The sequence below is a fragment of the Triticum aestivum genome, chromosome 5A (assembly GCF_018294505.1).
Source record: "Triticum aestivum cultivar Chinese Spring chromosome 5A, IWGSC CS RefSeq v2.1, whole genome shotgun sequence".
In the NCBI taxonomy this organism is placed as follows: Eukaryota; Viridiplantae; Streptophyta; class Magnoliopsida; order Poales; family Poaceae; genus Triticum; species Triticum aestivum.
The window spans coordinates 144,591,566-144,603,475 of NC_057806.1; positions in this window are offsets into that span (position 1 = coordinate 144,591,566).

Consider the following 11,910-nt stretch of genomic DNA (forward strand, 5'->3'; position numbering starts at 1 on the left):
AAAAAAAATGTCTGCTGCATCGGGTTATGTTGCTGTTCCTCGCTGTCCGGTGATCTTTGATGGTACTAACTACACCGAGTTCACTGGCTTCATGCGCATTCACATGCGTGGCATCCGTCTTTGGGGTGTTCTTTCTGGCGAGGTCTGTTGTCCGCCACGTCCAGTTCCTCCGGTGGCCCCTACCCCGCCAACTCCATCGGTTCTTCCTACGGATGCTAATCAGGCTGCCAAGGATGCGGCTAAGGTTGCTGATGAGGTTGCTGATCGTGCTTATGATGAGAGGGTTTTGGCTTATGAGGAGGCTCTTCAGTTGTATCATGGTGCTCTGTCTGCTTACACCCAGTGGCTTGATGATGATGCCCGTGCTGCAGCTGTTCTCACTGCTAGTGTTCTGCCTCAGTTTGCTTCTGAATTTCTGGGTCTTTCTACTGTCTTTGAGATGTGGACCCGTCTTCGTGAGCGCTATCAGCCCAGGAGGGGCGCGCGTGACACTTTGTTTGTCTATGTATTCACACAAGTATTATGTTTCCGGTTAATACAATTCTAGCATGAATAATAAACATTTATCATGATATAAAGAAATAAATAATAACTTTATTATTGCCTCTAGGGAATATTAACTCCCACTTGATTCAAGCGATTGTAGTACCCAGACAATCTGAGCACATGCTCACTAGTTGAGCGATTCTCCTCCATCTTTTAGCTATAGAACTTGTTGGAGACTTCATATCTCTCAACTCGGGTATTTGCTTGAAATATTAACTTCAACTCCTGGAACATCTCATATGGTCCATGACGTTCAAAACGTCTTTGAAGTCCCGATTCTAAGCCGTTAAGCATGGTGCACTAAACTATCAAGTAGTCATCATATTTAGCTAGCCAAACGTTCATAACGTCTGCATCTGCTCCTGCAATAGGTTTGTCACCTAGCGGTGCATCAAGGACATAATTCTTCTATGTAGCAATGAGGATAAACCTCAAATCACGGATCCAATCTGCATCATTGCTACTAACATCTTTCAACACAATTTTCTCTAGGAACATATCAAAATAAACACAGGGAAGCAACAACGCGAGCTATTGATCTACAACATGATTTGCAAAATACTACCAGGACTAGTTCATGATAAATTTAAGTTCAATTTAATCATATTACTTAAGAACTCTCACTTAGATAGACATCCCTCTAATCCTCTAAGTGATCACGTGATCCAAATCAACTAAACAATGTCCGATCATCACATGAGATGGAGTAGTTTCATTGGTGAACATCACTATGTTGATCATATCTACTATATGATTCACGCTCGACCTTTCGGTCTCCGTGTTCCGAGGCCATATCTGTATATGCTTGGCTCGTCAAGTATAACCTGAGTATTCCGTGTGTGCAACCGTTTTGCACCCGTTGTATTTGGACGTAGAGCCTATCACACCCGATCATCACGTGGTGTCTCAGCACGAAGAACTTTCTCAATGGTGCATACTCAGGGAGAACACTTCTTGATAATTAGTGAGAGATCATCTTAAAATGTACCGTCAAACTAAGCAAAATAAGATGTATAAAAAGATAAACATCATATGCAATCAAAATATGTGACATGATATAGCGATCATCATCTTGCGCCTTTGATCTCTATCTCCAAAGTACTGTCATGATCTCTATCGTCACCGGCATGACACCATGATCTCCATCATCTTGATCTATATCAATGTGTCGTCATATGGTTGTCTCACCAATAGTTGCTCTTGCAACTATTGCTATCGCATAGCGATAAAGTAAAGTAATTATTTGGCGCTTGCATCTTATGCAATAGAGAGATAACCATAAGGCTTTTGCCAGTTGCCGATAACTTCAACAAAACATGATCATCTCATACAACAACTTATATCTCATCACATCTTGACCATATCACATCACAACATGCCCTGCAAAAACAAGTTAGACGTCCTCTACTTTGTTGTTGCAAGTTTTACGTGGCTGCTATGGGCTTAAACAAGAACCAATCTTACCTACGCATCAAAACCACAACGATAGTTTGTCAAGTTGGTGCTGTTTTAACCTTCGCAAGGACCGGGCGTAGCCATACTTGGTTCAACTAAAGTTGGAGAAACTGACACCCCCAGCCACCTGTGTGCAAAGCACGTCGGTAGAACTAGTCTCGCGTAAGCGTACGCGTAATGTCGGTCCGGGCCGCTTCATCCAACAATACCGCCGAACCAAAGTATGACATGCTGGTAAGCAATATGACTTATATCGCCCACAACTCACTTGTGTTCTACTCATGCATATAACATCAACACATAAAACCTAGGCTCTGATACCACTGTTGGGTAACGTAGCAATTTCAAAAATTTCCTACGCACACGCAAGATCATGGTGATGCATAGCAACGAGAGGGAAGAGTGTGATCTACGTACCCTTGTAGACCGACAGCGGAAGCGTTAGCACAACGCGGTTGATGTAGTCGTACGTCTTCACGGCCCGACCGATCAAGCACCGAAACTACGGCACCTCCGAGTTTTAGCACACGTTCAGCTCGATGACGATCCTCGGACTCCGATCCAGCAAAGCGTCGGGGAAGATTTCCGTCAGCACGACGGCGTGGTGACGATCTTGATGTTCTACCGTCGCAGGGCTTCGCCTAAGCACCGCTACAATATTATCGAGGATTATGGTGGAAGGGGGCACCGCACACGGCTAAGAAAACAATCACGTGGATCAACTTGTGTGTCTATGGGGTGCCCCCTGCCCCCGTATATAAAGGAGTGGAGGAGAGGAGACCGGCCCTAGGAGGGGCGCGTCAGGGAGTAGGATTCCTACTCCTAGTTGGAGTAGGTTTCCTCCTTTCCTAGTCCAACTAGGAGAAGGGGGGAAAGGGGGGAAGAGGGGAAGGAAGGGAGAGAGGGGCCGCGCCCCAAACCCCTTGTCCAATTCGGACTGGGCTTGGGAGGGGCGCGCGCCACCTCCTGGTCCTTCCCACTAAGGCCCATTAAGGCCCATTGCTTCTTCCTCGTATTCCCGTAACTCCCCGGTACCTCCGAAAATACCCGAATCACTCGGAACCTTTCCGATGTCCGAATATAGTCGTCCAATATATCGATCTTTACGTCTCAACCATTTCGAGACTCCTCGTCATGTCCCTGATCTCATCCGAGACTCCGAACTCCTTCGGTACATCAAAACTCATAAACTCATAATATAACTGTCATCGAAACCTTAAGCGTGCGGACCCTACGGGTTCGAGAACAATGTAGACATGACCGAGACACGTCTCCGGTCAATAACCAATAGCGGAACCTAGATGCTCATATTGGCTCCCACATATTCTACGAAGATCTTTATCGGTCAGACCGCATAACAACATACGGTGTTCCCTTTGTCATCGGTATGTTACTTGCCCGAGATTCGATCGTCGGTATCTTAATACCTAGTTCAATCTCGTTACCGGCAAGTCTCTTTACTCGTTCCGTAATACATCATCTCACAACTAACTCATTAGTTGCAATGCTTGCAAGGCTTATGTGATGTGCATTACCGAGAGGGCCCAGAGATACCTCTCCGACAATCGGAGTGACAAATCCTAATCTTGAAATACGCCAACCCAACATTTACCTTTGGAGACACCTGTAGAGCTCCTTTATAATCACCCAGTTACGTTGTGACGTTTGGTAGCACACAAAGTGTTCCTCCGGTAAACGGGAGTTGCATAATCTGATAGTCATAGGAACATGTATAAGTCATGAAGAAAGCAATAACAACATACTAAACGATCGGGTGCTAAGCTAACGGAATGGGTCAAGTCAATCACATCATTCTCCTAATGATGTGATCCCGTTAATCAAATGACAACTCATGTCTATGGTTAGGAAACATAACCATCTTTGATTAACGAGCTAGTCAAGTAGAGGCATACCAGTGACACTTTGTTTGTCTATGTATTCACACAAATATTATGTTTCCGGTTAATACAATTCTAGCATGAATAATAAACATTTATCATGATATAAGGAAATAAATAATAACTTTATTATTGCCTCTAGGGCATATTTCCTTCAATGTTTCCTAGCCATAGACAAAGAGTTGTCATTTGATTAACGGGATCACATCATCAGGAGAATGATGTGATTGACTTGACCCATTTCGTTAGCTTAGCACTTGATCGTTTAGTTTGTTGCTATTGCTTTCTTCATGACTTATACATGTTCCTGTGACTATGAGATTATGCAACTCCCATTTACCGGAGGAACACTTTGTGTGCTACCAAACGTCACAACATAACTAGGTGATTATAAAGGTGCTCTATAGGTGTCTCCAAAGGTACTTGTTGGGTTGGCGTATTTCGAGATTAGGATTTGTCACTCCGATTGTCGGAGAGGTATCTCTGGGCCCACTCAGTAATACACATCACTTAAGCCTTGCAAGCATTGCAAATGAGTTAGTTGCGGGATGATGTATTACGGAACGAGTAAAGAGGCTTGCCAGTAACGAGATTGAACTAGGTATTGAGATACCGACAATCGAATCTCGAGCAAGTAACATACCGATGACAAAGGGAACAACGTATGTTGTTATGCGGTTTAACCGATAAAGATCTTCATAGAATATATAGGAGCCAATATGAGCATCCAGGTTCTGCTATTGGTTATTGACTGGAGACGTGTCTCGGTCATGTCTACATAGTTCTCGAACCCGTAGGTTCCGCACGCTTAAAGTTCGATGACGGTTATATTATGAGTTTATGTGTTTTGATGTAACGAAGGTAGTTCGGAGTCCCGAATGTGATCACAGCCATGACAAGGAGTCTCAAAATGGTCGAGATATGAAGATTGATATATTGGACGACTATATTCGGACACCAGAATGGTTCCGGGGGTTATCGGATATATACCGGAGTACCGGGGGGTTACCGGAACCCCCTGGAGGTTATTGGGCCTCATGGGTCCAATTGTTGGAAGAGGAGAGACGGCCAAGGGGCAGCCGCGCGCCCCTCCCCTCCCAAGTCCAAATTGGACAAGGAAGGGGGGCGGCCCCTCCTTTCCTTTCCCCCTCTTTCTCTTCCCTCTCCTCTCTTACTCCAACATGGAAAGGGGGAGCCCTACTCCTGGTGGAAGTAGGACTCCTCATGGGGCGCGCCAAGGGTGGCCGGCCCCCTCCCCCTCCTCTACTCCTTTATATACGGGGAGGGAGGCACCCCCTAGAGACACAACAATCGATCCCTTGGATCTCTTAGCCGTGTGTGGTGCCCCCCTCCACCATAATCTACCTCAGTCATATCGTAGTGGTGCTTAGGCGAAGCCCTGTGTCGGCAGAACATCATCATCGTCACCACGTTGTCGTGCTGACGGAACTCTCCCTCAAAGCTTAGCTAGATCAGAGTTCGAGGGACGTCATTGAGTTGAACGTGTGCAGAACTCGGAGGTACCGTGCGTTCGGTGCTTGATCGGTCGGATCGTGAAGACGTACGCCTACATCAACCGCATTGTGCTAACGCTTCCGCTGTCGGTCTACAAGGGTACGTAGATCACACTCTCCCCTCTCGTTGCTATGCATCACCATGATCTTGCGTGTGCGTAGGAATTTTTTGAAATTACTACGTTCCCCAACAGTGGCATCCGAGACAGGTTTTATGCGTTGATGTTATATGCACGAGTAGAACACAAGTGAGTTGTGGGCGATACAAGTCATACTGCTTACCAGCATGTCACACTTTGGTTCGGCGGTATTGTTGGATGAAGCGGCCCGGACCGACATTACGCGTACGCTTACGCGAGACTGGTTCTACCGACGTGCTTTGCACACAGGTGGCTGGCGGGTGTCAGTTTCTCCAAATTTAGTTGAACCGAGTGTGGCTACACCCGGTCCTTGAGAAGGTTAAAACAACACTAACTTGATGAACTATCGTTGTGGTTTTGATGCGTAGGTAAGAACGGTTCTTGCTCAGCCCGTAGCAGCCACGTAAAACTTGCAAAGGACGTCTAACTTGTTTTTGCAGGGCATGTTGTGATGTGATATGTTCAAGGCATGATGCTATATTTTATTGTATGAGATAATCATGTTTTGTAACCGAGTTATCGGCAACTGGCAGGAGCCATATGGTTGTCGCTTTATTGTATGCAATGCAATCGCCCTATAATGCTTTACTTTATCACTAAGCGGTAGCGATAGTCGTAGAAGCATAAGTTGGCGAGACGACAACGATGCTACGATGGAGATCAAAGTGTCACGCCGGTGACAATGGTGATCATGACGGTGCTTCGGAGATGAATATCACAAGAACAAGATGATGATGGCCATATCATATCACTTATATTGATTGCATGTGATGTTTATCTTTTATGCATCTTATCTTGCTTTGATTGACGGTAGCATTATAAGATGACCTCTCACTAAATTATCATGGTATAAGTGTTCTCCCTGAGTATGCACCATTGCGAAAGTTCTTCGTGCTGAGACACCACATGATGATCGGGTGTGATAGGCTCTATGTTCAAATACAACGGGTGCAAAACAGTTGCACACGCGGAATACTCAGGTTAAACTTGACGAGCCTAGCATATGCAGATATGGCCTCGGAACACTGAGACCGAAAGGTCGAGCGTGAATCATACAGTAGATATGATCAACATAGTGATGTTCACCATTGAAACTACTCCATCTCACGTGATGATCGGACATGGTTTGGTTGATTTGGATCACGTGATCACTTAGAGTATTAGAGAGATGTCTATCTAAGTGGGAGTTCTTAAGTAATATGATTAATTAAACTTAAATTTATCATGAACTTAGTACCTGATAGTATTTTGCTTGTCTATGTTGATTGTAGATAGATGGCCCGTGTTGTTGTTCCGTTAAATTTTAATGCGTTCCTTGAGAAAGCAAAGTTGAAAGATGATGGTAGCAATTACACAGACTGGGTCCGTACCTTGAGGATTATCCTCATTGCTGCACAGAAGAATTACATCCTGGAAGCACCGCTGGGTGCCAGGCCTGCTGTAGATACTGCTAATAACGTTAAGAACGTTTGGCAGAGTAAAGTTGATGACTACTCGATACTTCAGTGTGCCATGCTTTACGGCTTAGAACCGGGACTTCAACGACGTTTTGAACGTCATGGAGCATATGAGATGTTCCAGGAGTTGAAGTTAATATTTCAAGAAAATGCCTGGATTGAGAGATATGAAGTCTCCAATAAGTTCTATAGCTGCAAGATGAAGGAGAATAGTTCTGTCAGTGAACATATACTCAAAATGTCTGGGTATCATAATCACTTGACTCAACTGGGAGTTAATCTTCCTGTTGATAGTGTCATTGACAGAGTTCTTCAATCACTGCCACCAAGCTACAAAAGCTTCGTGATGAACTATAATATGCAAGGGATGAATAAGACAATTCCCGAGCTCTTCGCGATGCTAAAGGCTACGGAGGTAGAAAGCAAAAAGGAGCATCAAGTGTTGATGGTCAACAAGACCACTAGTTTCAAGAAAAAGGGTAAAGGGAAGAAGAAGAGGAACTTCAATAAGAACGACAAACAAATTGCTGCTCAAGAGAAGAAACCCAAGTCTGGACATAAGCCTGAAACTGAGTGCTTCTACTGCAAACAGACTGGTCACTGGAAGCAAAACTGCCCCAAGTATTTGGCGGATAAGAAGGATGGCAAGGTGAACAAAGGTATGTGTGATATACATGTTATTGATGTGTACCTTACTAATGCTCGCAGTAGCACCTGGGTATTTGATACTGGTTCTGTTGCTAATATTTGAAACTCGAAACAGGGACTACGGATTAAGCGAAGATTGGCTAAGGACGAGGTGACGATGCGCGTGGGAAATGGTTCCAAAGTCGATGTGATCGCGGTCGGCATGCTACCTCTACATCTACCTTCGGGATTAGTTTCAGACCTGAATAATTGTTATTTGGTGCCAGCGTTGAGCATGAACATTATATCTGGATCTTGTTTGATGCGAGACGGTTATTCATTTAAATCAGAGAATAATGGTTTTTCTATTTATATGAGTAATATCTTTTATGGTCATGCACCCTTGAAGAGTGGTCTATTCTTATTGAATCTCGATAGTAGTGATACACATATTCATAATATTGAAGCCAAAATATGCAGAGTTGATAATAATAGTGCAACTTATTTGTGGCACTGCCGTTTAGGTCATATTGGTGTAAAGCGCATGAAGAAACTCCATACTGATGGATTTTTGGAACCACTTGATTATGAATCACTTGGTACTTGCGAACCGTGCCTCATGGGCAAGATGACTAAAACGCCGTTCTCCGGAACTATGGAGCGAGCAACATATTTGTTGGAAATCATACATACAGATGTATGTGGTCCGATGAATGTTGAGGCTCGCGGCGGGTATCGTTATTTTCTCACCTTCACAGATGATTTAAGAAGATATGGGTATATCTAATTAATGAAACATAAGTCTGAAACATTTGAAAAGTTCAAAGAATTTCAGAGTGAAGTTGAAAATCATCGTAACAAGAAAAATAAAGTTTCTATGATCTGATCGTGGAGGAGAATATTTGAGTTACGAGTTTGGTCTTCATTTGAAACAATGCAGAGTAGTTTCGCAACTCACGCCACCCGGAACACCACAGCGTAATGGCGTGTCCGAACGTCGTAATCATACTTTACTAGATATGGTGCAATCTATGATGTCTCTTACTGATTTACCGCTATCATTTTGGGGTTATGCTTTAGAGACGGCTGCATTCACGTTAAATAGGGCACCATCAAAATCCGTTGAGACGACGCCTTGTGAACTATGGTTTGGCAAGAAACCAAAGTTGTCGTTTCTTAAAGTTTGGGGCTGTGATGCTTATGTGAAAAAACTTCAACCTGATAAGCTCGAACCCAAATCGGAGAAATGTGTCTTCATAGGATACCCAAAGGAAACTGTTGGTTACACCTTCTGTCACAGATCTGAAGGCAAAACTTTTGTTGCTAAATTTGGATCCTTTCTAGAGAAGGAGTTTCTCTCGAAAGAAGTGAGTGGGAGGAAAGTAGAACTTGATGAGGTAACTGTACCTGTCCCCTTATTGGAAAGTAGTTCATCACAGAAACCGGTTCCTGTGACACCTACACCAATTAGTGAAGAAGTTAATGATGATGATCACGAAACTTCTGATCAAGTTGTTATTGAACCTCATAGATCAACCAGAGTGAGATCCGCACCTGAGTGGTACGGTAATCCTGTTCTGGAGGTTATGTTGCTAGACCATGACGAACCTACGAACTATGAAGAAGCGATGGTGAGCCCAGATTCTGCAAAATGGCTTGAGGCCATGAAATCTGAGATGGGATCCATGTATGAGAACAGAGTGTGGACTTTGGTTGACTTGCCCGATAATCGGCAAGCCATCGAGAATAAATGGATCTTCAAGAAGAAGACTGCCGCTAATGGTAATGTTACTGTCTATAAAGCTCGACTTGTTGCAAAAGGTTTTCGACAAGTTCAAGGGATTGACTACGATGAGACCTTCTCACCCGTAGCGATGCTTAAGTCTGTTCGAATCATGTTAGCAATTGCCGCATTTTATGATTATGAAATTTGGCAAATGGATGTCAAAACTGCATTCCTGAATGAATTTCTGAAAGAAGAGATGTATATGATGCAACTGGAAGGTTTTGTCGATCCAAAGGGAGCTAACAAAGTGTGCAAGCTCCAGCGATACATTTATGGACTGGTGGAAGCCTCTCGGAGTTGGAATAAACGTTTTGATAGTGTGATCAAAGCATATGATTTTATACAGACTTTTGGAGAAGTTTGTATTTACAAGAAAGTGAGTGGGAGCTCTGTAGCATCTCTGATATTATATGTGGATGACATATTGTTGATTGGAAATGATATAGAATTTCTAGATAGCATAAAAGGATATTTGAATAAGAGTTTTTCAATGAAAGACCTCGGTGATGTTGCTTATATATTGGGCATCAAGATCTATAGAGATAGATCGAGACGCTTAATTGGACTTTCACAAAGCACATACCTTGACAAAGTTTTGAAGAAGTTCAAAATGGATCAAGCAAAGAAAGGGTTCTTGCCTGTGTTACAAGGTGTGAAGTTGAGTAAGACTCAATGCCCGACCACTGCAGAAGATAGAGAGAAAATGAAAGATGTTCCCTATGCTTCAGCCATAGGCTCTATCATGTATGCAATGCTGTATACCAGACCTAATGTGTGCCTTGCTATTAGTTTAGCAGGGAGGTACTGTCGGGGATATACCCCGCGGTATGACCCGACTGGAGTTGTAAACCGGCAGAGAGTTGAGACAGAGAGTCAAGACAGATAGTTAAGACAGATGGTAGCACCGGCAGGTGTTAAGTCAATCATAACCCGGCAGACAATGTTAAACTGGCAGACAAGGTTAAACCGGCAGACAATGTTAAACTGACAGACATTAAGAAGCCCAGGAAGGAAAGTCAAAATAGTTTAAGCCTTAGTCCGAGATGGACTCTACATGTAACCCGCCCCTTTAACTTATATAAAGAGGGGCAGGGCTCCCCAAAGAGGGACAAGAAACAATCTCTAGGGCTAGACACATAGAGCCACCGAGCCGGCGACTCCCTCATGATCATAATGAGACCTAGCCACAAACAGCATGTAGGGTTATTAACGGATGATGTTTCCCAGGGCCCGAAGCTGTCTAAATCCTTATCTTGTGTTGCATCTCTCGATTCCGCCCAACCCCTCTCAAGCTACCGCATGTATGCGTTGGCCTCACGACTAAGTCCTCACACTAAGGACAACTGCCGTGACAATTCCACCACAGTTGGCGCCCATCGTGGGGCTGCGCATGGTAATGTTAAGTTTTTGGAGGGATCTTTTTAGGGTTCGAGAAGCTCGCAATTTTCTAGTTCAAAACCGGCATGGAGAATTCACATCATCTATAAGTTCACCAGTCAAGATTAATGAAGGGTTCGGTGGTGGCGGGCATGAGATTAAGACTCTTTTAGGGTTATCTGTGTGACCCGCCGTCGCGTTGGATGATCCGCCGAGATCAACAGAGGTTGAAAAGAATTTCGACGGCTTGTTGTGCGCCGTATCCGATGATCAGACCAATCACAAAATCCGCCGAGACGTCAAGTGCCAGGAACGAGAGCCACTTTGAGTCACGGCGGCTTGAGTTTTTTCATCGAAGACAATTATGACCTGAAACAGACAGAGTCACGGATTCGCCGAGTTCCCACTGTTAATTGAGAATATCCTCCATGTTAAACCAAAGGCAGAACGGCCACGACCCGGACTCCTCGGCTACCACGTGAAGCGCCTTGCCTCCCGTCCAAATTGCCGTCACGCCGCGGCATCTGTTCGAGTCGCGGTCACGAAATCGCCTTTCGTCTGAATCGCCGTTATGCCTAGCCTCCTGGAGCTGTGCCGTTGAGCACCACTCTGTGCTTTGAGCCGCTACTTCTGGAGCAGCCGGGTCTCCGTCGACCACTCGCGCCGAGTCGCCCCGGCCTCCGCTTTGAGCCGCCGCGCCGCTTACGAGCCGCCCGAGCTCGCGGTCCCGGGCCGTCTCACTCGCCTTCAACCAGTCGCCTGACTCGCCTCAGTCATCCCGCGCCTCCACCGAGTCGCCAGGGGCCTCCTCAGCCGTCACTTTATGCTGTCACTAAAGCTGAAGCTCACCTAGCCAGGACTGCCATGGCCCTGACGCGTGAACGCGCCCGCGTCAAACCGCCCTGCATTGCCGAGCAAACCAAGCACACCACAAGCTGCCGCCTTGGCCTCGCTGATCTCGTTTTTAAGTCATCCACAGCCGGCCAAGTCGCCGGGTCGTTTCCGCCACCGTTGCAGTCAAATCGGATTTGAGATCTTTCATCAGCATGCCTCCAAACCGCCACAACTGTCTGACCCGCCGATATGGCTCGCTGCGGCCCTCTGCCGGCC